The sequence below is a fragment of the Triturus cristatus genome, chromosome 6, assembly GCF_964204655.1.
Source record: "Triturus cristatus chromosome 6, aTriCri1.1, whole genome shotgun sequence".
NCBI classification, from domain to species: domain Eukaryota; kingdom Metazoa; phylum Chordata; class Amphibia; order Caudata; family Salamandridae; genus Triturus; species Triturus cristatus.
In genome coordinates this window covers 262,723,934-262,746,340 of record NC_140589.1, presented here as the reverse complement: position 1 = coordinate 262,746,340, position 22,407 = coordinate 262,723,934, and positions in this window count along the sequence as shown.

Genomic DNA, 22,407 nt, shown 5'->3' with positions numbered 1-22,407 from the left:
TACTGAGAATGTCGTTTACCTCTTGACATGCCCATGTGGTCTCCAGTATGTTGGCATGACAACCAGGAAAATCAGGATACGCATCAACAAACATTGCAGTACCATCAGGTGTAAGAAAACAAATACCAAACTTACACGCCACTTCTTGGAAAAACATCACAAGGACACTAACCTTCGATGGACTATCCTTGAAGTCATGAATAAAAGTAAATTTGACCTTTCCAAAGCGCTACACGTTAGGGAACAAAGGTGGGTCTACCGTCTGCGGTCCCATGAGAAGGGCCTCAACGACGACATACCCTGGCTCCAATTGGGCAGATAAACCCCACCTCCCGTGTACTTCTGTCCCCCTCTTGTGACGCCAAAGCGCCACCCTTACTTTATGGCTTGAACTTGTTCAATTCTGGTACCTGTGACACCTTTACCTCCCCCGTGTCACTACTCACTGTCTCTACACCACCTTCCCACTCCGCCGCGAGCCACCTGAGACAAGAGACCCCCTCTACAACTTGGTGACATCCGCGCCCTTTTGGCACTAAAGGACTGCCTCCATTGGTTATCCTGTTCCCTACACACTCCCTACATCCCCGCGCCAGCTACGTGAGCCAGGATCCTCTTTGCTACCTGGCGCTTACTGTACCCCCTGGGCACTCCAAGCCCTCCCCCTCGCCCATTGCGCTCCACTCCTATGTAGTTGTTCGCATCCTGGGCCAGCACCCCCCTCGCACTAGGACATTGACCACGTGCCATGATTCGCACGCACAACCGGCGAATGATTCACCCCGCCTACATACACTATGCGCTCAACCCTAGTGTATCGCCTTCACTCCACCGCGGCTTCCCCGCATCTCCGGGGCAACCCTGCGTCACCAGGGCAACCCCAGACGCGCTCCCTCGATGTTTCTTCAATCACAAGCATGGTTTCTCCCGCGCGGCCTTCCACGCCCACAACCACACTCCGCATTGGTCCTTGTAGAGCGCAACTATACCCGCTCCACCACGTCACCCCGCGTTACCAAGGCGACCCTGAACGCGCTCCTCGCTCACACGTGATATCAACCACGTGAGCTCACAACCACACTCCGCATTGGTCCTCGTAGAGCGCAACTATCCTGCTCCACCACGTCACCCCCGCGTTGCCTAGGCGACCCCGAACGCGCTCCTCGCTCACACGTGATATCAACCACGTGAGTTTCTAGCGAGCCGCTCCCCTTATTTGGGCACGTACCGCCAGTGAGGATCACCATTGGTTCAGCGCTTCAGCCATGACACAACCAGGCCCCTCGCCGCACGCATCCCTCTCACGTCCGTGCAGGACACCGGAAACCACACACCAGGAGCCACTTTCCAGCCTCAAATACCCAGCGCTGCTTCTCATTAAGCTACGAGCACACTATTTAAACACCGACCCCGCGGCCTCATTCCAACATCCGGGAGGACTGGGAGCAACACCATAGGATGAACGCGGGATCCTTTTCCTGAGACAGTAAGAGTATGAATGCAATGAATGCTGTAACTGGACCCTTTGGGTTTGTTACTGTGTGAATGAGCGTGGACTATACACGCTTGTGATACTTCATCTCCCACATACCGGTTGATGAATACGTTGGTTTACTTTCTCTTCCTCCAGAATGAACAGGAGTGTACACACATAGAGTGGCACATGTCACGTGAATAGTCACTCACCTTAAGGAACTTACGCATGCGCTGTTTCTTTCCTTTTTTGTCTTGTAATGTCATGTCTCTTTTGACCCAGTTCTACAGTTTTTATACATTTGTTTGTTCACTTCTCCTTATAGGCTTGACGTTCGGAAGCCATTTAGGAAGCGGAGTGCGGCCTTCGCCACACCCGCGCAGTGGAACTTTCTTGCTACCTTTTGGTAAGAACGGAGCCCCCAGTTCAAACTTAGGTCCTGATGAATGCCCTGGACCCGCTCGGGCCGACGAGGCAGAAACATGTTGACCTTCCACGAGACGGTTAGGGGACACTAAATACCCCACCCACCGTCCTTTTGTTTTTAGTATCATATAGTTATCGGCCACATTAAAACTCCTTTTCTGATAACTATAATGATTTTTAACTTCACGTTCCATTTCACGTGCCCCCACTCTTTAGTTTAGAAGTGCATCCCTGTCTTCAGGTGTATGCCCGCCCTCCATCAAACGAAGGTTTTGGAGGGCGAGGACTGGCCGATGATGAAGCATGACACCAGGTGGTGTGTGAGACCAGTCCGTCACCTTTTGTGAGATGTCCCAACTCACAATAGTCTTTTAAACTGTAGTAGGGTCACACTTCACTAGGAGCAGCTTTCTGTGGTATACATTTAGCAATGGAGGCCGCTAGCTCCTAGAACCCCACGCCTCCCGTTCCCCCCTCCACACATTGTGGAGCCTCCTTTGTGATAACATCCTCCATGATGTGACCATATGCATTGTTGAGGAATACAGTGGAAATGCATACTTAATGTACAATTGGCATCCCTGGAATAGGTGGGCTAGGTTGGGTGGTACTTTGTACTTAGGCTTAGTTGTAACTTAGTATTCTGGAATCAGAATGGAAGACTGGATTACTGTTGATAAATAGTAACTTAAGTAGTCGAACTGCGAATCCCCCGATATTACTTGTTGACCAGATGAGATCGGTCAATTTAGTTATTGCAATTGTTGTTTACATAAGTGTTTTTTGACCGTTGTTGAAAAATATTGTATTTGTTTGACACCATCCATCAATGTGTGTCTCTTTCTTATATCTTTCCTGTTCATCAGCACCCAGGGGCAGACCGACAGGGACTGGGCAGTCGGCGGGACAGTCAGAACACCACCAGGAGGACACCTCTGAGGGCTCCTCTGCTGGCCCCAGAAAGTCTTTGTTTTTAATAATATTTCTTATTCCATAATTTTACTGCCCCATATTTTTCACGAACTGTTGTTTGTTTCCAAATGCTATTTTTTTACCACCAATTATCCTTCGATCTGTACGGTTTCAAAAATCTTATCCCTGCCTCCGCTATGATGACTCTCAGTACTACTACTACTACATACTATCAGTCTGTCTGTACTGTAGTAGCTAGTCTTGCCCAGTTGGCCAGTGCCACTCTTTGTGAAAGGTTGTAATATAAAACTCATATTCACCAGTAGCTCGAGCCATTGAGTCCAATCCGTTGGGTCGTCGTCTTGTACTACTTTTACTCTTATTGATCTTGAGGCTTTGAAAATTCACAGCAACAACAGCCCTACCAGATTTATTACTATTTTGATATGATACCCTATAGGACATACTACTGTTGTAGGGATCTTGCACATACACAGACATTTGCACCAGAAAATAGGATGTTGGTGATGGTAGGTTGGACCTTCCTCGCACACCTCAATCAGAAATTCCGCACCCACCACAATTCCACTGCTTGACTATAGTACTGTCTTGTCATAACTATTAGGTCTCGGAACCCTCCCCCCAAGATACCCAACAAGTAGACAACCCAGAACATAACACACCCAACCTCTCAGTCGTGGAAGCAATGCACATGCACACCCTTACTTTAATTTGCTCACTCGTGCAAGTTAGTCCACACTAAATACCACCAAGTCTATGTAAGTTCAAAATGTTTATTTCAATTTGAGAAGGTCTGTACACTGTTTTCTTATAAATGCAGCACCAACCGGAAAATCAATAACATTAAAACAATATACATTGTTACACTTATACAGTTGGGAATTAAATCATGATAACTGAACAGTGGTGGAAGGCAGCACCACCATCCCCTAGGAATTTAGTTTCTATAAATTTATAAATGAAGATGTGAGTGAAGGGACCCCTCACCTTAGAAGAACCTAGTACTGGTAGTTGTTGCATCATTCAGAAGCTCTGGTTCGTAGAAGGGAATCTTGCGTCTGTAATGCGAAAAATGAAATGGTGTGCGTTAGTATATTGCAACTTGCAAGCATTTCTCAGCCGTGCCAAAAAGTGTAGCATTTATGGATAAGCAATATGGACTAACAGTAACAGTAGTATACCAGTACTTCCTAAAAAAGTGGCTTGTTAATGTTTTTGTTGACCGCTTGTACGCAGCGCGTAGACTAGACAGTAGCAGTGTGAGGCAGGTCATGTGGGCTCAAAGGTGTCTTAAGAAGCTGCAAGGTAACGTCACATGTGCAAAAATAAAAGACACAAAGGTAAAATGGTAGCATGGCTAGGGCTAATTAAGCAAAGGCTACAATGATCATATATAACTATTAGTGTCTACTCTACTACTACCTGATTTGTACTAGTGATGTATGTTAGTATTAACTCATTTTTCAACCTTGCTACTGATCAATAGGGGGGAGGTGTATATGACGCCTAATAAATGTGTAATGTTTTCTAGGCGCACTACCGACCACCATTGCCGGGGCCAGCGAACAAGGCGATGCGGAGGGCGAGGATGCGGCAGTTGCTGCCGATACTGACGTTGGAGCGGTAGGGGGAGTGACAGCATCAGTGGCAGGCGGTGGTAAGCTAGATTCATGATCCTTAACTATTGTTGAACTTGACAGTACACTCACTGCAAGGGTGTACTGTATGTATATGTATACTGTACAGTTGTGACTTAGGGCCCCATTAGGATGGTGGGTGTATTGCCCCCGCCGGGCCGGCTGGAATTCACTGCCGACACCGCAGGGGCAAACCTCCCGCCATCCCTGTAGAAAATATTCAGACCCCCCCACATGTCGACCAGGCGGAAAAGGGTTCAATATGCCGGTGGTGTCTCTCTGAACACACCGCCAGCCATATAATCTGCATTTTGGAATGCCTTTGCGTGGCGGCATTGCCGTCCGCCACGGACAGGCATGCAGACATTGCAGAGTATGCTTGGGTGCCCCCATGGAGGGTACCTACCTATGCTATGGTACCCCCCCGCCTTTCAAAGCAAAACGTGACAGGCTCCGTGCGGGGCCCGTCATGTTGTGCTTGGAAAAGCAGCACAACATTTTAGCATTGCTTTCGGCAACGCCAACCAGAATGTAAAAAAACCAGGATGCGCCCGCCACTGTGCCGGGCGCATCATCCTAATTAATTGTCCCCACGGGACCCCCACCCTTTTTAGCATGAGGATGGCGGGCGGACAAAGTCCGCCCGCTATCTGATGTCGTAAGTAAGTATGAGTTGTTGGGGACGTTTGAAGAGTGAACTAGAAGACTAGAATTCCCTTTAATTGGCATAGGAGCGGGAGTATTGAGTAACCAATGGCCTCATCTATCTGATTTCAACTTCGCTTTGAAAGTTTTATGGAGAAGAGCACCTGGTGCACTGTTCAACTAAAAAGTGAAAGACGGGTGGAAGGAAGAAGGACGGGCGACATTCAAAATGTTATGTACTACTGTGCTTTATTTTATAGTGCTACTCTACCATGCCACTATGTGTATAAATAATTACCTTGTCCTACTATTTTTCTAAGAGTATATTTTACAATTGTCTTGTCTTTTTCTTTTTGATACACAGCTACTCCGAAACAAAATCGGAAGGAGTTGTCCGCCAAGGCACGGCGCCGGAAGCTGGAGGCAATCCAGCGAGAATACCGGCGGCTGGTGGTCTTAGCCGAGGAGGAGGAGGAGACTGCGGCTGCAATTGTTGAAGCCTCATCCAGTGGCCCGGGCCCCAGCCACCGCCCCCCAGCGGTATGGCGCCACCGTCTGGCGGCTGCCCGCCGCCACCGTGCCATCTCCGGTGCCTCCCCACTGTGGCTGCAACTGCCATGGCCTTAGACGCCGCGTCGCCCGTTTAGAGTGCCAGATGCGTGTCCTCCTCGAGTCCCGCCCCACCACTTAGTCCCTGTCATCCTGTTCTGCCCCTTTTTTAATTCTTGTTTGTAACTTGTTTGGGCGTTACAGACTTTTTTCTCCTATGGACATTGGTTGGGGTTAGGGAGGGGGGTGGGTCAGCTTTTGTGGGTTTAGTTTATTTTTGTTAGGGTAAATTAAATATATTTTTCTATGTTACATGCAATGTTGTTAATGTTTTGTAGGTGGGGTAACTGTTTTACATCACACTGTTTCCTTGCTGGTGCATGGCCGCCCATAGCCTGTGTTTGATTTAAATAATTGGCTGACTGTATAAGACACAAACAGATAGATGCGACACACCTCACCCATTGACTTGTCCTTCTAGTACTTTCAGTCTGTCCTCTAGTCTATGCATTCTTTGTACTGGTGTGTGAAAATGAAATCATTGACAACATGTCCATTATTAATTCTGCCTCCCCCAAACTTCTCTCTTACCGGTGCTTGATGTTTATGTCCAACTGTGGCACAGCACTGGCTGCATGGTGAAGATGGTTTCCTTTTTCATACATGCCATGATTGGGGTGGTGGTGGTGGTGGTAGCATAGTAGTAGTAGTAGACACTGGCAGGGCGGCAGCATTTGCAAAAAAAGAAAAGGAGACAGTCAATCGCCTTTGAGAGACTGTTAGAGGAGTAGTAGAATGAAGTACAGTACAGAAGTTACCGAGCAACAATAATATGCTCAAATATTTGACAAAAAAACAGAATGGTGGTTGGGATAGCCTACTAGACAGAGTTACAAACTATAGTTGTGTCGAGTCACTTGACTAGGCCTACAACCTAACAGTTAGTGCTGTATATGAGGAATGAGAACAAACAAATCCAATCAATGCCGGCAATTCATGCTGAGGTATGTGTCCATTTGTTAAATAAAATAACCTCTGAAATATCCTTCTCATGGGTGGGCAAGCAGAAGAAGATCATCGCTCTGCCTTGAAATTGAAGTAGTGTTGCTTTCACCACATCCGCCCCAGCAAGTGTGTGATTAAGTATTGGTGTACATTTAATTTAGTTACACCTCGACAATAAGTCACACAGCCCGGGGGAAGAGGGTTAGGGTTTGTTGAATGGATGGGAAGGGGGTTTTTTGGAAAGGTTTGACATAGAAAAACAGTATGCATACATAGACAAACAAACGACAATCATTGAAGACTACCATATCCATATGTTAAGGGAGAAAAAGGCATTGCATGCATGATGATGAGAGACCTGGATTACATACACTTCCAGTTCTTGTTCTGGTCCGGCCTTAATACTTTTACAGATAGCAAATAGAAATTTTAAATATTGGTAGGGAAGAATCGTAAACACAGAGCAAACCTAATGATGATAATAACAACTCCAAGAAAACACTGTTGTAAAGATTGTATACAAAATATTAATCAAATTATTTAAAAGAAGATAAAAGTGGAAACTGTTACTGTGTTATCCTGGTCAAAAATGTGGACTGGATTTGCATCTCGGCATTCCTCTTGCTCCTCTCGTCCATCAATCTTGGGTGTGTCGCCTCGCGAATCGCCACTGCCCGGCTGGAAAAAAAAAGGTGATTTATTGGTAAGGTAATTAATATGCATTGTAATGTTTTACAAAGATTAGGGCAAGGCCCGGCCTGTAATTGTAGATGGAAAACCAAAGGGGATATTGAGAAAGAAAGTTAAAACAAATGCACAAGTGATGGTGTAGTGCAGCAAGAACACTTTCCGAGGTGGCATGTATGCATCATCTCTACTATTCTAGTCCGTTTACAGCATTGACCTTCAACAGTAACAGGAGAGAGCAGGCCCACAGTGCTTAGCAGTAGCACATCCTACGTTAACACTTTAGAGTCCTTTTTTTTCTCTCAAAGAGTTGGACAAACGCAAAGCACATTATCCATTCCAAACATTGCATTTTACAGTTTCAGTTAGTAAAATCAATGCACTGCAGTCATCCCACCGCTACACTCTATTCCACTTCTACACAGACATTTGTGTCTGCTGTGGTTGTTGTTGACGTGTTTACCTTTATGCTTTTCCGTTTTATGCCACTCATGAAACGTCCTCCTGACTTCATCATCATCTCCGATACTTTTACTGACTGACTGTGAAGATCGGCCTGCAGTATAAGTAAAATTTTTATGACACAACAAGAGTAGAAATAAAAATATTACTGACTTGAGTCATTCTTTATTGTGTACAGAAAGATAGATTACTAGTACACTTTGAAATCACTTTGTGAACAACAAACAAACAACGGAAACACAAAGACCAATCGCTCAGAGTCAGGTGTCCAATGCATGCCATTAATTGTCATCATTACCTGTTCCTTCTCATCTTAAGTTAACGGGCCGTCTATTTCGCCATCATCATGATGGACGGGTCTGTTGTGTCAATCATACTCATTGCGCAGATTAAGTGAGTGCCCTTCCTGTATTGAATTAAAAGCAATGTATCACCAAGCTGCAGGAGAATTACAAATTTCTTATTTGCAAGAAGGGGAAAATTGAATTCACCTTGAGTTAAGTTTAGTGTGTTCTGTAGAAAGTTGATTAGTGGCAGTGCACAATTACATAAATTCATGCACAACAAACACAACAAAATCTAAATCATTTAGTCTGCGACTCTGCGTCCAATGCATGGCATCAATCATTACCTGTTCCATCTTATTTTCAGTTAATGGCCAGTCTCTCTCGGCTCTGAAAGGAGGATAGCTATAGTAGTCATCTGATTCATGCTCCACTTCTTTTGGAAGGACTAGGAAAGTTTGAATTTGTTGTTACCATCATCCAATCATCATTCATGAGGGAAATGGAATTGAGCAGGAGATTCAGTTTGATGGAGCGGAGGAGCTGGATTCGGAGGACTGTACTGTCAAATAGCAGACACCTGAAACTTGTATATTAAATTAGAAGAGTAGAAGACGGTGGTAATGGATTTGTTGTGATTCACAAGTTTATAACCAGAACGACAGACACATAAACAAAGGGGGAAAAAAGGGAGGAAGACAGTAAGTGCGAGCCTAATTGTCAGGGAAGTATAGCTCGTCCTCAAACTCTGGGGGTTCAGCCAGTAGTAGGTAATTATCTGACAAAATACTTCCGTCATCTGAGCCGCTGTCCTCATATTCCTCCATTGCTTCATGTATTGTGTAATTCGGTGGTATGAAGTGCTGATTCATTTTGATCATTGTTAACCTCTCCACGTTTTTTGGCGATAGACTGGTCCTTCTCAATGCTACAATGGAACCAGCAGCACTGAAAACACGTTCGGAAGAGACACTTGCGACAGGGCAAGCCAGATAGCTTATCGCCAGCCTGCTGAGCTGTGGCCATTCAGACCTTTTCCTATACCAATACTGCAATGGGTTTTGATCAATGTACACCTCTGTTGGGTCGTCCAGATAGGCCTGGACCATCCGCTCAATGTTCAGGGTTGCTGCTGGTAAGCTTTTGTGCTGTTTTTTCTGTACATCAGCACTGTGCTTATTAAAGCCTAACTTTAGATACCAATCCTGTAATGATAATGATTGTACTCGGCCTAATGATCCAGTTATTGTTTCTGTGGTCGATAGTGATGGTGAGTGTTGTGGTTGTGATCCAAACGCACTGCCCTCAGCCGACGAAGTTGCACTTGATCCTGCATGGCCTGCTTCAGTACTTCTTGTGGGTTGATCTTGCGGGCTTTTAATTAGCTGCCGTTCGTTTGCCAACTTCCTGGCTGCTTCAGCTATACAACTTTCGTAGCGGGCAACATCAATGTCGGAAAAAGCAAAGAATGTCTTCAGTGCTAATTTTGCACGTGGATCCAGAATTGTGGCAAAATGTTATTTTGTATCCTTACATTTTCAGCTAAGCGCCGGGATAAGCTCTCCACCAAGTCATGGGCTTGCCTTCTGTCCTCTACACCTTTGTATGATTCAGACACATTATTCAGCTCATGCTCTAACATTTGCAATAATGGGATAGCTTGGCCCATTGTACAGTCCTCCTTGCTGACTTCACGTGTGAAGACCTCAAAAGGAGACAGCATCTCAGTCAGGCATTTAATTAGCGTCCATTGATCCATCTCAAGGTTCATGCCTTTAACACTAGCATCCCCGCTTCTGTTCCAGACATATTCATGGAGTGACCTGTACTGTTTGTACAGACGATCAAGCATGTAATACGTTGAGTTCCAACGTGTTGCCACCTCCTGGATGAGTGCCTTGACTGGCATCCTTTGTTCACGTTGGATGATCCTCAGCTGCTTCCGATCTTTAAAAGAATGGCTGAAATGAGTGCATATTCTTCGGCAGATGGCCAGTAAATTGCTGACTATGGGTTCTTTTTTAAGAAAGTCTTGAACTATAATGTTTATGCAGTGCGCCAAACATGGAACCCTGAAATAGGAACCAAGTTCCATGGCCTTAAGTACATTACTGCCATTGTCTGTGGCAACAAAACCAATACCAAGCCCTCTGGGCCGCAGCCATTCCAAAACCTTGGTGCGAAACTCGTGTAAAATGTTTTCAGCCGTATGAGATTTCTCCATGGCGAACATGGCTACAGTTGCATGTTTCCGAGTACCTTCAAAAATCGCAGCTGTGTCAACAACACCTCGTGCAGATAGCTTATCTCTAACCCCCACAAAAGAGATCCATTGTGCAGTGATGCACATGTAATCTGTGGCTTGGCAACTGGTCCACATGTCTGTTGTCAGGTGGATATTGTGCACAGCACTCTGCTGCAAAGCTTGTCCAACCAATTCCAGCACATCATGATGTAGTGCCGGAACAGCAATTCTTGAGAAATAGGACCGGCTGGGAACCTTCCATTTAGGGCAGATGGCAGACACAAATTCAAGAAAACCCACCCCTTCCACAAATGAAAAAGGAAGAAGGTCCAGCGCTAACATTTTAGCAAACTTCGTATTGTACAATCGTGCCGTTGGGTGGTTGCGTTGGAACTGCCCCTCCAACCTAAACATGCTCTCAATGGTAGGCTGGATTACTTTCCTTTGTGGTGCTGTTTTCATTAACCCACTAAGGCTCAACGACACAGAAAGTCTCATTGAGGTAATCGGTCGCCTTGGTGTCTCACCCTGACTCTGAGTATGGCTCTTACTGCGGTGCCACTCTGATGTTACTGAGGAGGATGTGGGCGTTAGCACTCCACTACTGGGGACAGGGCTAGAAATGCCTCCCTCTTCTTCACCTGCCACCACAATAATATCGCTCTCTGATTCATCCTGACCAACTTCAATGGGTTGAGTTTTTCTACTTTCTTTTAACTTAAGTAGGTGATCCTCCCACACAATAGTGTGGTGTATTCTTAGATGACTTGCTTGTCCTCCGGTACCATAGTTTGTACCAAGCTTACCACGCCGGACACCTTGACGACAAATTGAGCAGATAGCAACGTTCTCCTCCTTGGTGCTAACAGCAAAGAAGTCCCAAACTGGGGAGGAGAACTTTCTGGCACTGCTGGATGTTCCACTTTCAACACCAGATGAACTGGAGGGGGTGCTTGAAATGTGACCCTGTGCACCTAGACTGTGACTTTTACTACCACTACCTACTGAGATGCTTGAGCTGGATGTAGGTCCCTGCCGGGCCTTGGAAAACATGGCAGCTGGAGGTAGTGGTGGTGTAACCTGTGTTGGTGATATCCGTGCTACATCCCGCTCAGTAGCAGCCTGTCTGGATAGGGTGAGAATGTTGGTCTCCAATCCCTTTGGGGCGGGAGTAATGTGCGTGATGACTGGCTCGTCTTCATCAACATCATCACCCCCCTCTTCTACATCTACCTCCATAACTCTAAGTTTTTCTGGGACCTTCCTTTTCAGAAGCATTGTCTTGTGGCGTATATCACTCTCAGACTGAGCTGGTGGTAGCCAAGTGGCATCACGATCATCAGAAGCGGGGCTTGAAGAAGAAGATGATGGACTAAGCCTCCTTTTCCTTGCTGGTGGTCTGGAAGACAATAGATCTTCTGAAACAGTGGTTTCACTTTGCTCCACTTTGTCTGCAGGAAGCTCGATTTCCTGAAATGCCCCTACGTCAGGAGCAACAACTACTATGGTTGGCTGTTGCGGCGGCTGCTGCTGTTCTTGTTGCGGCGGCTGCTGCTGCTGTTCTTGTTGCGGCGGCTGCTGCTGCTGTTCTTGTTGCGGTGGCTGCTGCTGCTGTTCTTGTTGCGGCGGCTGCTGCTGCTGTTCTTGTTGAGGCGGCTGCTGCTGCTGTTCTTGTTGCGGCGGCTGCTGCTGCTGTTCTTGTTGCGGCGGCTGCTGCTGCTGTTCTTGTTGCGGCGGCGGCTGCTGCTGTTCTTGTTGCGGCGGCTGCTGCTGCTCTTGTTGCGGCGGCTGCCGCTGTTCTTGTTGGGGCTGCACACTGATCTGCTGAGTTTGCGCCTGCGTTGAACTTGATTGTGTACTACTTTGCGGTAATGACATTTCTTCAACATCGCTGCTCGTTAGTAGACTGGCTACCTCTGCGACACTAAAGCCCTTGGGCCTAGGTTGGTGGGGTTTGAACGCTGTGCTGCCCCCAGCTTGGTTCCCGGACAACGCTGCTGCATCCGTAACTTTTTTGGTGCCAAAAAAACATTGGTCGGCACACCACTAGTCGTGGTTAATGGCACTTCCTTTTTCTGTTCCTTCTTCTCACCGGCAACTTTCTTGGTACTGAACCTGGTACCTTTCTTTGGGGCCATCTTCTTCAGATATCAGGCAGGATGCAGATGCACAACAAGTTCTGGTCACAGGTGAACGCCAACATACACATTTTTTCAAATTTGAAATGGAGATCACATTTGTTTTTTGTTTTGTTTTTTCAGAAGGGGAGGGTTGGGGTGGGTAATGGCCATAACGGATGTCCAATGACGCTGCTTATATCTTCACTAGCTATAAGGCAGGGCACGCTTCCAGCTGACCGACAGCAATAATTCTCCCTTACACAATATTTCATCTGCTGCTCGGACCATCAAACTTGCTGCCTCAGCGGTTACTTGCTGGTGTCGGCCTCTGGGCACTGTGCTCAGGGCAGTAATTCACAGTCAAGAACGCAGCCCTAGGGCAGAGTAACAGTCGAACCTCCCAAAGTTCACAAACTTCCCTCGTAGGAGACAACGAAGAGAGAGCAGGGGAGTATGAGTAGGATGAGCAAGATGAAAAGCAAGCCCAAGGGTCTTTCAGGGTTCAGAGGCAGAAACAAGATTATGATAGGAAATAACTTGTGCAGGGGGGCAGACAAGGAGAGAGTTAAACAGGGAAACTATGGAAAGGGGTATTAGGAGACCGTGATCGGAAATAAATCAGGGAAGCCTGAGGAGGAAAGAAGAAAGGGGTTAGCTGAAGGAATTTGTGCAGTGGAGAGAGAGGAACATAACCAAATGCAGGCAGTGAGGATAGTTACTCTCTCTGCGTTACAGAACTGCTGCGCAATGACAGATCGGACAACTTGCACATCTACGCATCTACACATGGGGTGGCATAAGACCTACTGAAACCAGGACTAGTTCAACAGAGAGAAGAAGTGGGAGGAATGCTCGAGGACACCAAAGAGGCAGGGGTCGGGCTGTAAACTATGGAAAGAGCTACATGGACCGAGGCCTTCTCCACATTAGTAGTGGTCCTGGGAAGGAATGAGGATACGAGCCATGGGGTACGTGAAGGAACTGGAAAGGGAGAGAAGGGAAAGAATAGGATTAACAGTAAAGGACAACTTCAATTAAGGCTTTAAATTTATAGGTTCAATGTTGGACAGGAAATACATTTTGGGGTTACTGGACCAAGCATTCTTGAATTTAAAAAACAGAGTTACTATTCTGGGGTTGGAGGTCTCCCTTAAATGGGGCAACCATGCTCAGTCTAATGCATGGGTACTCACAAACTTTCTCTCGGGGGCCAAATTTACAGTGTGGTTTGTGGCCGAGTGCCGCACCAGTGGGGGCGGAGTCAGAGGGGGAAGGGTGGGGCTAAAGCAAAAAAAATTGTGACCATGAGGTTGAACACAGGTCCCTGCAGCAGACGCCTTTGTCCACTGAGCCACCAGACCCGGCATACACACATCTCTGTCTCTCTCTCCCTCTCCATCCCCCTCCCTCCCCCTCCCCCTCTCCCTTCCTCTCTCCCCCTCCTTCTCCCTCCGTCTCTCCCCCTCCTTCTCCCTCCCTCTCCCTCCCTCCCCCTCCCTTCCTCTCTCTCCCTGTCTCTCTCTCCCTGTCTCTCTCTCTCCCTGTCTCTCTCTCCCCTGTCTCTCTCTCCCCCTGACTCTCTCGCCCCCTGTCTCTCTCCCCCTGTCTCTCTCCCTGTCTCTCTCCCTCCGTCGCCCTCCCTCCATTGTCCTCCTCCCTCTGTCTCCCTCCTCCCTCTCTGTCTCCCCCTCTGTCTCCCCCTCTGTCGCCCTCCCTCTGTCGCCCTCCCTCTGTCGCCATCCCTCTGTCGCCCTCACTCTGTTGCCCTCCCTCTGTCGCCCTCCCTCTATCGCCCTCCCTCTGTCGCCCTCTCTGTCTCCCTCTCTGTCTCCCTGTCTACCTCCCTCTGTTTCCCTCCCTGTCTCTCTCCCTCCCTCTGTCTCCCTCTGTCTCCCTCCCTCTCCCTCCGTCTCCCTCCCTCCCCCTCCATCTCCCTCCCTCAGTCTCCCTCCCTGTCTCCGTCTCCCTCCCTCCGTCTCCCTCCCTCCCTCTGTCTCCTTCCCTGTCTCTCTCCCTCCCTCTGTCTCCCTCCCTCTCCCTCTGTCTCTCTCCCCCTCCCTCCCTCTCCCTCCCTCCCTCTCCCTCTCCCTCCCTCCCTCCCTCCCTCTCTCTCCCTGTCTCTCTCTCCCCCGTCTCTCTCTCTCCCCCTGTCTCTCTCCCTGTCTCTCTCCCTCCATTGCCCTCCTCCCTCTGTCTCCCTCCTCCCTCTGTCTCCCTCCTCCCTCTCTGTCTCCCCCTCTGTCGCCCTCCCTCTGTCGCCCTCCCTCTGTCGTCCACCCTCTGTCGCCCTCTCTGTCTCCCTCTCTGTCTCCCTCCCTCTGTCTCCCTCCCTCTGTCTCCCTCCCTGTCTCTCTCCCTCCATCTGTCTCCCTCTGTCTCCCTCCCTCTCCCTCTGTCTCTCTCCCTCCCTCTCCCTCCCTCTCCCTCCCTCAGTCTCCCTCCCTGTCTCCGTCTCCCTCCCTCCGTCTCCCTCCCTCTGTCTCCCTCTCTGAAAAAGGCAACTAAAAACCTTGAGGCTAGCCAGGAATTACAAAAGGCCTGGCATGACCAAAAGGCTGTGCTGACTGTTTACCCCCTCCCCAAACGCAGGGACATTAAACTAACCTTGACCAGTTGAGTCTTCATGTTCTAAGTGGAAATAACTGGAGAGTCCATCTGCATTGGCATGGTTACTCACAGGTCTATGTTCCACTGTATAGTCCATCCGCTTTAGGGAAATGGACCACCATAAAAGTTTAGGGTTTTCACCCTTCATTTGTTTTAGCCATAAGAGGCGCCTATGGTCTGTCTGAACAATGAAGTGAGTACCAAACGAGTATGGCCTCAACTTCTTCAGAACCCAAACCACAGCAAAGGCCTCCCTCTCAATGGCTGACCAACGTTTCTCTCTGGGGGTCAGCCTTCTGCTAATAAAAGCTACTGGCTGATCATGAACTTCATCATTCAACTGTGACAGTACAGCCCCTACCCCCCAACTCAGATGCATCTGTGTGCACAATGAACTTTTTGGAGTAATCAGGACTTTGCAGAATGGGGGCATGCACATGGCCTGCTTCAGGTCATCAAATGCCTTTTGACAGCTAACTGTCCACTGAACTTTCTTGGGCATTTTCTTAGAAGTAAGGTCATTTAATGGATTCACTATGGATCCATAACCTTTTACAAATCTTCTGTAGTACCCAGTCAAGCCCAAGAAAGCTCTGAGCTGAGTCTGGCTAGTTGGAGCAACCCAGTCTGTGATGGTCTGAATTTTGCTCTGCAATGGTTGAACCTGGCTTCCACCTACAAGGTGGCCCAGGTACACAACCTGACTCTGCCCTATCTGGCACTTAGTAGCCTTGATAGTTAGGCCTGCTTTTTGCAGGGCCTCCAAAACATTTCTTAGGTGGACCAGGTGATCCTCCCAGGTGGAGCTAAAGACAGCAATATACCGCAACTTACTTTAAAATGTTACTTTCGCTAGTTTGAGAGAAGGTCAGATTAAAATATCTCCGTAGTTACCTGCCTATAAAAATATCTCACAAATGTTTCCACTGACGGGCTGGTTACCAGGTATTTCGATTTCCACTTATATCAAATTTCACACCTTCTGTTAAAATGTGCCTCTTTTTACTATAACAACTACCTAGGAAAAGAATGCGTGAAAGACTTTTTCTGAAAGAGTATGGCAATACCTAGCATTAATGTGTGCTCAGAGGCTGCAATTGCCCACACTATGATGGGTAAGGTGTGCTCTCAGGCTGCAATTGCCCACAATATGACGCGTAAGGTGTGCTCTCAGGCTGCAATTGCCCACACTATAATGGATAAGGTGTCCTCTCAGGCTGCAATTGCCCACACTATGATGGGTAAGGTATGCTCTCAGACTGCAATTGCCCACACTATAATGGATAAGGTGTGCTCTCAGGCTGCAATTGCCCACACTATGATGGGTAAGGTGTGCTCTCAGACTGCAATTGCCCACACTATAATGGATAAGGTGTGCTCTCAGGCTGCAATTGCCCACACTATGATGGGTAAGGTGTGCTCTCAGACTGCAATTGCCCACACTATAATGGATAAGGTGTACTCTCAGGCTGCAATTGCCCGCACTATGATGGGTAAGGTGTGCTCTCAGTCTGCAATTGCCCACACTATAATGGGTAAGGTGTGCTCTCAGGCTGTAATTGCCCACACTATGATGGGTAAGGTGTGCTCTCAGGCTGTAATTGCCTACCCTATGACAGGTAAGGTGCGCTCTCAGGCTGTAATTGCCCACATTATGATGGGTAAGGTGTGCTCTCAGGCTGTAGTTGCTCACACTGTGATGGGTAAGGTGTGCTCTCAGGCTATAATTGCCCACACTATGATGGGTAAGGTATGCTCTCAGGCTATAATTGCTCACACTGTGACGGGTAAGGTGCGCTCTCAGGCTATAATTGCCCACACTATGACGGGTAAGGTGTGCTCTCAGGCTGTAATTGCCCACACTATGACGGGTAAGGTGTGCTCACAGGCTGTAATTGCCCACACCGTGACGGGTAAGGTGTGCTCTCATGCTGTAATTGCCCACACTATGATGGGTAAGATGCGCTTTTAGGCTATAATTGCCCACACAATGATGGGTAAGGTGTGTTCTCAGGCTATAATTGCCCACACGATGACAGGTAAGGTGCGCTCTCAGTCTATAATTGCCCACACTATGATGTGAGGTATGCTCTCAGACTATTATTGCCCACACCATGATGGGTAAGGTCTGCTCTCAGGCTATAATTGTCCACACTATGATGGGTAAGGTGCACTCTGAGGTTATAATTGCTCACACTATGACGGGTAAGGTGTGCTCTCAGGCTGTAATTGCCCACACTATGATGGGTAAGGTGTGCCCTCAGGCTATAACTGCCTACACTATGATGGGTAAGGTGCACTCTCAGGCTATATTTGCCCACGCTATAATGGGTAAGGTGTGCTCTCAGGCTATAATTTCCCGTGCTATGATGGGTAAGGTGTGCTCTCAGGCTATAATTGCCCACACTATGACGGGTAAGGTGCGCTCTCAGGCTATAATTGCCAACACTGTGATGTAAGGTATGCTCTCAGGCTATAATTGCCCATACTATGACGGCGAAGGTGTGGTCTCAGGCTATAATTGCCCACACTATGAGGGGGAAGGTGTGGTCTCAGGCTGTAATTGCCCACCCTATGACAGGTAAGGTGCGCTCTCAGGCTGTAATTGCCCACATTATGATGGGTAAGGTGTGCTCTCAGGCTGTAGTTGCTCACACTGTGATGGGTAAGGTGTGCTCTCAGGCTATAATTGCCCACACTATGATGGGTAAGGTATGCTCTCAGGCTATAATTGCTCACACTGTGACGGGTAAGGTGCGCTCTCAGGCTATAATTGCCCACACTATGACGGGCAAGGTGTGCTCTCAGGCTGTAATTGCCCACACTATGACGGGTAAGGTGTGCTCACAGGCTGTAATTGCCCACACTGTGACGGGTAAGGTGTGCTCTCATGCTGTAATTGCCCACACTATGATGGGTAAGGTGCGCTTTTAGGCTATAATTGCCCACACGATGATGGGTAAGGTGTGTTCTCAGGCTATAATTGCCCACACGATGACAGGTAAGGTGCGCTCTCAGGCTATAATTGCCCACACTATGATGTGAGGTATGCTCTCAGACTATTATTGCCCACACCATGATGGGTAAGGTCTGCTCTCAGGCTATAATTGTCCACACTATGATGGGTAAGGTGCACTCTGAGGTTATAATTGCTCACACTATGACGGGTAAGGTGTGCTCTCAGGCTGTAATTGTCCACACTATGATGGGTAAGGTGTGCCCTCAGGCTATAACTGCCCACACTATGATGGGTAAGGTGCACTCTCAGGCTATATTTGCCCACGCTATAATGGGTAAGGTGTGCTCTCAGGCTATAATTTCCCATGCTATGATGGGTAAGGTGTGCTCTCAGGCTATAATTGCCCACACTATGACGGGTAAGGTGCGCTCTCAGGCTATAATTGCCAACACTGTGATGTAAGGTATGCTCTCAGGCTATAATTGCCCATACTATGACGGCGAAGGTGTGGTCTCAGGCTATAATTGCCCACACTATGAGGGGGAAGGTGTGGTCTCAGGCTATAATTGCCCACACTATGACAGGGAAGGTGTGCTCTCAGGCTATAATTGCACACGCTATGATGGGTAAGGTGTACTCTCATGCTATATTTGCCCACCCTATGATGGGTAAGGTGTTCTCTCAGGCTGTACTTGCCCACACTATGACGAGTAAGGTGTACTCTCAGGTTATAATTGCCCACACTATGACGGGTAAGGTGCGCTATTAGGCTATAGTTGCCCACACTATGACGGGTAAGGTCTGCTCTCAGGCTATAATTGCTCACACTGTGATGGGTAAGGTGCGCTCTCAGGCTATGATTGCCCACACTATGTCGGGTAAGGTGTGCTCTCAGGCTGTATTTGCCCACACTATGATGGGTAAGGTGTGCTCTCAGGCTGTAACTGCCCACACTATGATGGGTAAGGTGCACTCTCAGGCTATAATTGCCCACACTATGATGGGTAAGTTGTGCTCTCAGGTTATAATTGCCAACACTATGACGGGTAAGGTGCGCTCTCAGGCTATAATTGCCCACACTCTGATGGAAGGTATGCCCTCAGGCTATAATTGCCCACACCATGATGGGTAAGGTGTGCTCTCAGGCTATAATTGTCCACACTATGATGGGTAAGGTGCACTCTGAGGCTATAATTGCTCACACTATGACGGGTAAGGTGTGCTCTCAGGCTGTAATTGCCCACACTATGATGGGTAGGGTGTACTCTCAGGCTATATTTGCCCACGCTATGATGGGTAAGGTGTGCTCTCAGGCTGTAATTTCCCACACTATGATGGGTAAGGTGTACTCTCAGGCTATAATTGCCCACACTATGATGGGTAAGGTGCGTTCTCAGGCTATAATTGCCCACACTATGATGTAAGGTATGCTCTCAGGCTATAATTGCCCACACTATGACGGCGAAGGTGTTTTCTCAGGATATAATTGCCCACATTATGATGGGGAAGGTATGCTGTCAGGCTATAATTGCCCACACAATGAGGGTGAAGGTGTGCTCTCAGGCTATAATTGCCCACATTATGATGGGGAAGGTGTGCTCTCAGGCTATAATTGCCCACCTATGATGGGTAAGGTGTATTCTCATGCTATATTTGCCCTCGCTATGATGGGTAAAGTGTTCTCTCAAGCTGTACTTGCCCACACTATGACGAGTAAGGTGTACTCTGAGGCTGTAGTTGCCCACACTATGACGGGTAAGGTGTGCTCTCAGGCTATAATTGCCCACACTATGACAGGTAAGGCATACCATCAGGCTATAATTGCCCACACTATGACAGGTAAGGTGTGCTCTCAGGCTATAATTGCCCACACTTTGGCGGGTAAGGTGTGCTCTCAGGTTATAATTGCCCACACTATGACGGATATGGTGTGCTCTGGGTATGTTTTAATGTAATATTTGTCTTTTATCAATGGTTGTTTGGCGTCAGTAGTTGAATCTTATTGCCGATAGGAACCCTCCAAAATGGGAACTTTTATACTTGGGAAGAAAGATTAACTTTTGTTAGTAAAGACAACCAATATTGATACTGCATCATGTGAAAAGACCGGTCTAGCTTGCTAATTCAAACCACTTTATCTCAACTTCAGCGAACATATCAGGTTTCTGACTTTATATTGCATCGTAACTTGTGGTGAAGTTAATAATGCTGAATAGTACTATTTAAGTAAATAATTATTTTCTCTGGCTTCATAGTAACACACTTAATTAGAATGCTTGCCTACAATGGGTGAGTATCCAGTACACTCTTGTTTCCTGCCAGTTTCAGATAATCTCTTCCCAAATTCTCCAATAATGCCAATTCTCTGGTCCTTATCCACAGGTATTAATGACCCCTTCCAATTCTGAGACACAAAAGAATTTCATAAACACGCCTGCTGTGAATGGTTCCTTGCAACCCTGCAGAATATCGTTTTACTTAAAAAAAAAAAGACCTGGTTAGCCCTCAGTGTGAAGGAGTTACATTAGATATACGTCATTGTAACAGGGTATGAAATGTGTAATAATGTGCCACATGAGTGATTATATTTCCACAATGCAAACAGTAAATCAGTAACCTTTGTAATTGTGCAGTGTATTGGCCTTGCATGACCCACTCTAGTCCCACATCTACTGACAGATTATAAGAAAAATAAACTTCTATTTCACAACAGTCACGCTTATTGAATCAATAATTAATTGCTCGCCAACAATGTAATACAATGTGAAAGAGATGTGTGCAGTGAACAACAGGGCTTCAATACTTATAGTCTGGATTCCAAGGTGGTCACAAAACACACCTTTCACAAACTGTGGCTTCTACAAGATGTGACCAGGATACATAAAAAAGCTCTAGTCATGGTTGTGATAATGTTGTGTCTGGATTATCGTATGTTATATTATGCTACTGAGTCTGTATATATATGGCATTGCTTCAGAATACAAATATGTTCCTTAGTTTTGTGTCTCCCAACGTCGAATTTCTGTAGGCAAAGAAAACTTTAGTTCTTGTGGGTGATGCGGTTTGAATTGTTTGTTATCCCCAGACATGTAGTCTATGGGAGTGTGTGGGCGTTGTGCGTGCTTCCAGTTTTACCTGTGTGAGCGTGGTATGAATAGTGGGTTATCTTTATGTGGTAGTCCACAGTAACTGATTGGAACTGCAGACCACCTGCCTAACATACAGTGTCTGATTGGAGTCAACGTTTTGGCTCACATCACTAATATTTCTGAAACCTTCTTCAGGACACTGGATGAAGATATTTAAGTGTGATATTTGTTCTGCATGTACAACAGGTCTTTTTTTAATGTAGGTCTATGATTGTAGTTTCACTCTTCCAAACCTGCATGCTATTCTTCCCAGAGAAAAAAATAAATCATTATGAAATTAGCTTCCTGTGTTATCATCTGCAGACAACCCATACCAACATGAAGGGACATGCCAGCCTATTGGTCCCTTTATCTTTTTCGATGGCAAGCAGTTAAATCACAAAGGTACTAGCCCCAAACTTGCATGAAAACAGAGAGACTTACATATACTATATTACATTTTATTGCCATACTATTCTTGCTGAGAGCCTTGTTTATTCATTTATGTAGTCCATTATGATATAAAATCTAATTTAGTGAATAAAATGTATTTGAATGTGTGTCACCTCTTTGCTATTAAGTGTTTGTTTCCCAAATCATAATTAGCATGTTGAGGCGTCCTGGTTTACTCTTTTTATCAATTAAACATAGCCATTGCTAAATGAAAAATATGAAACACATGTTGCTGGCCATTTTGGTGTCTTTATTCTCCCATGGTTCCACCGAATGAAATCTATGAATAATCAACAATTGAGATTATCTACAACCTCAATTAGAGGGCAGACGAGACGAGTGCTATGTACTGTGTTGTAAATACTTATTTACATATTAGCCTTGTTAGTACTTACCCTGTTTCTTGTGTGTGGGTCAAGCCTTCCTTTGTGTCCTTTCCCAGTTCAGATCCTAGAACGCTTGTAGCGTTCTTAGTACTAGCATGTTACCGTTGTGGGGATTCCAGCTGGGGGCAGTTGGTGTCCGGTCAGCGGTTGTGGTGTACGCTTTGTCTGTGCTCTGCAAATAAAGATCCTGCTTTATATAGAGGAGACTCCTGCATTCCTTCCTGTGTTTACTTACATCATTCTGGCGACGATTGGAGAAGCAGACCGGACGTAGGAGCACACGAATTGGAAGTTGCTGAGCAGACGGACAACGAGCGACAACAACCAAGGAGAAGTCACGACGTGCGGCATGAAGTAGCGATTCCCTGAATCCAAATCTTTTACTACGGAAAAAAGGCACTTCAGCG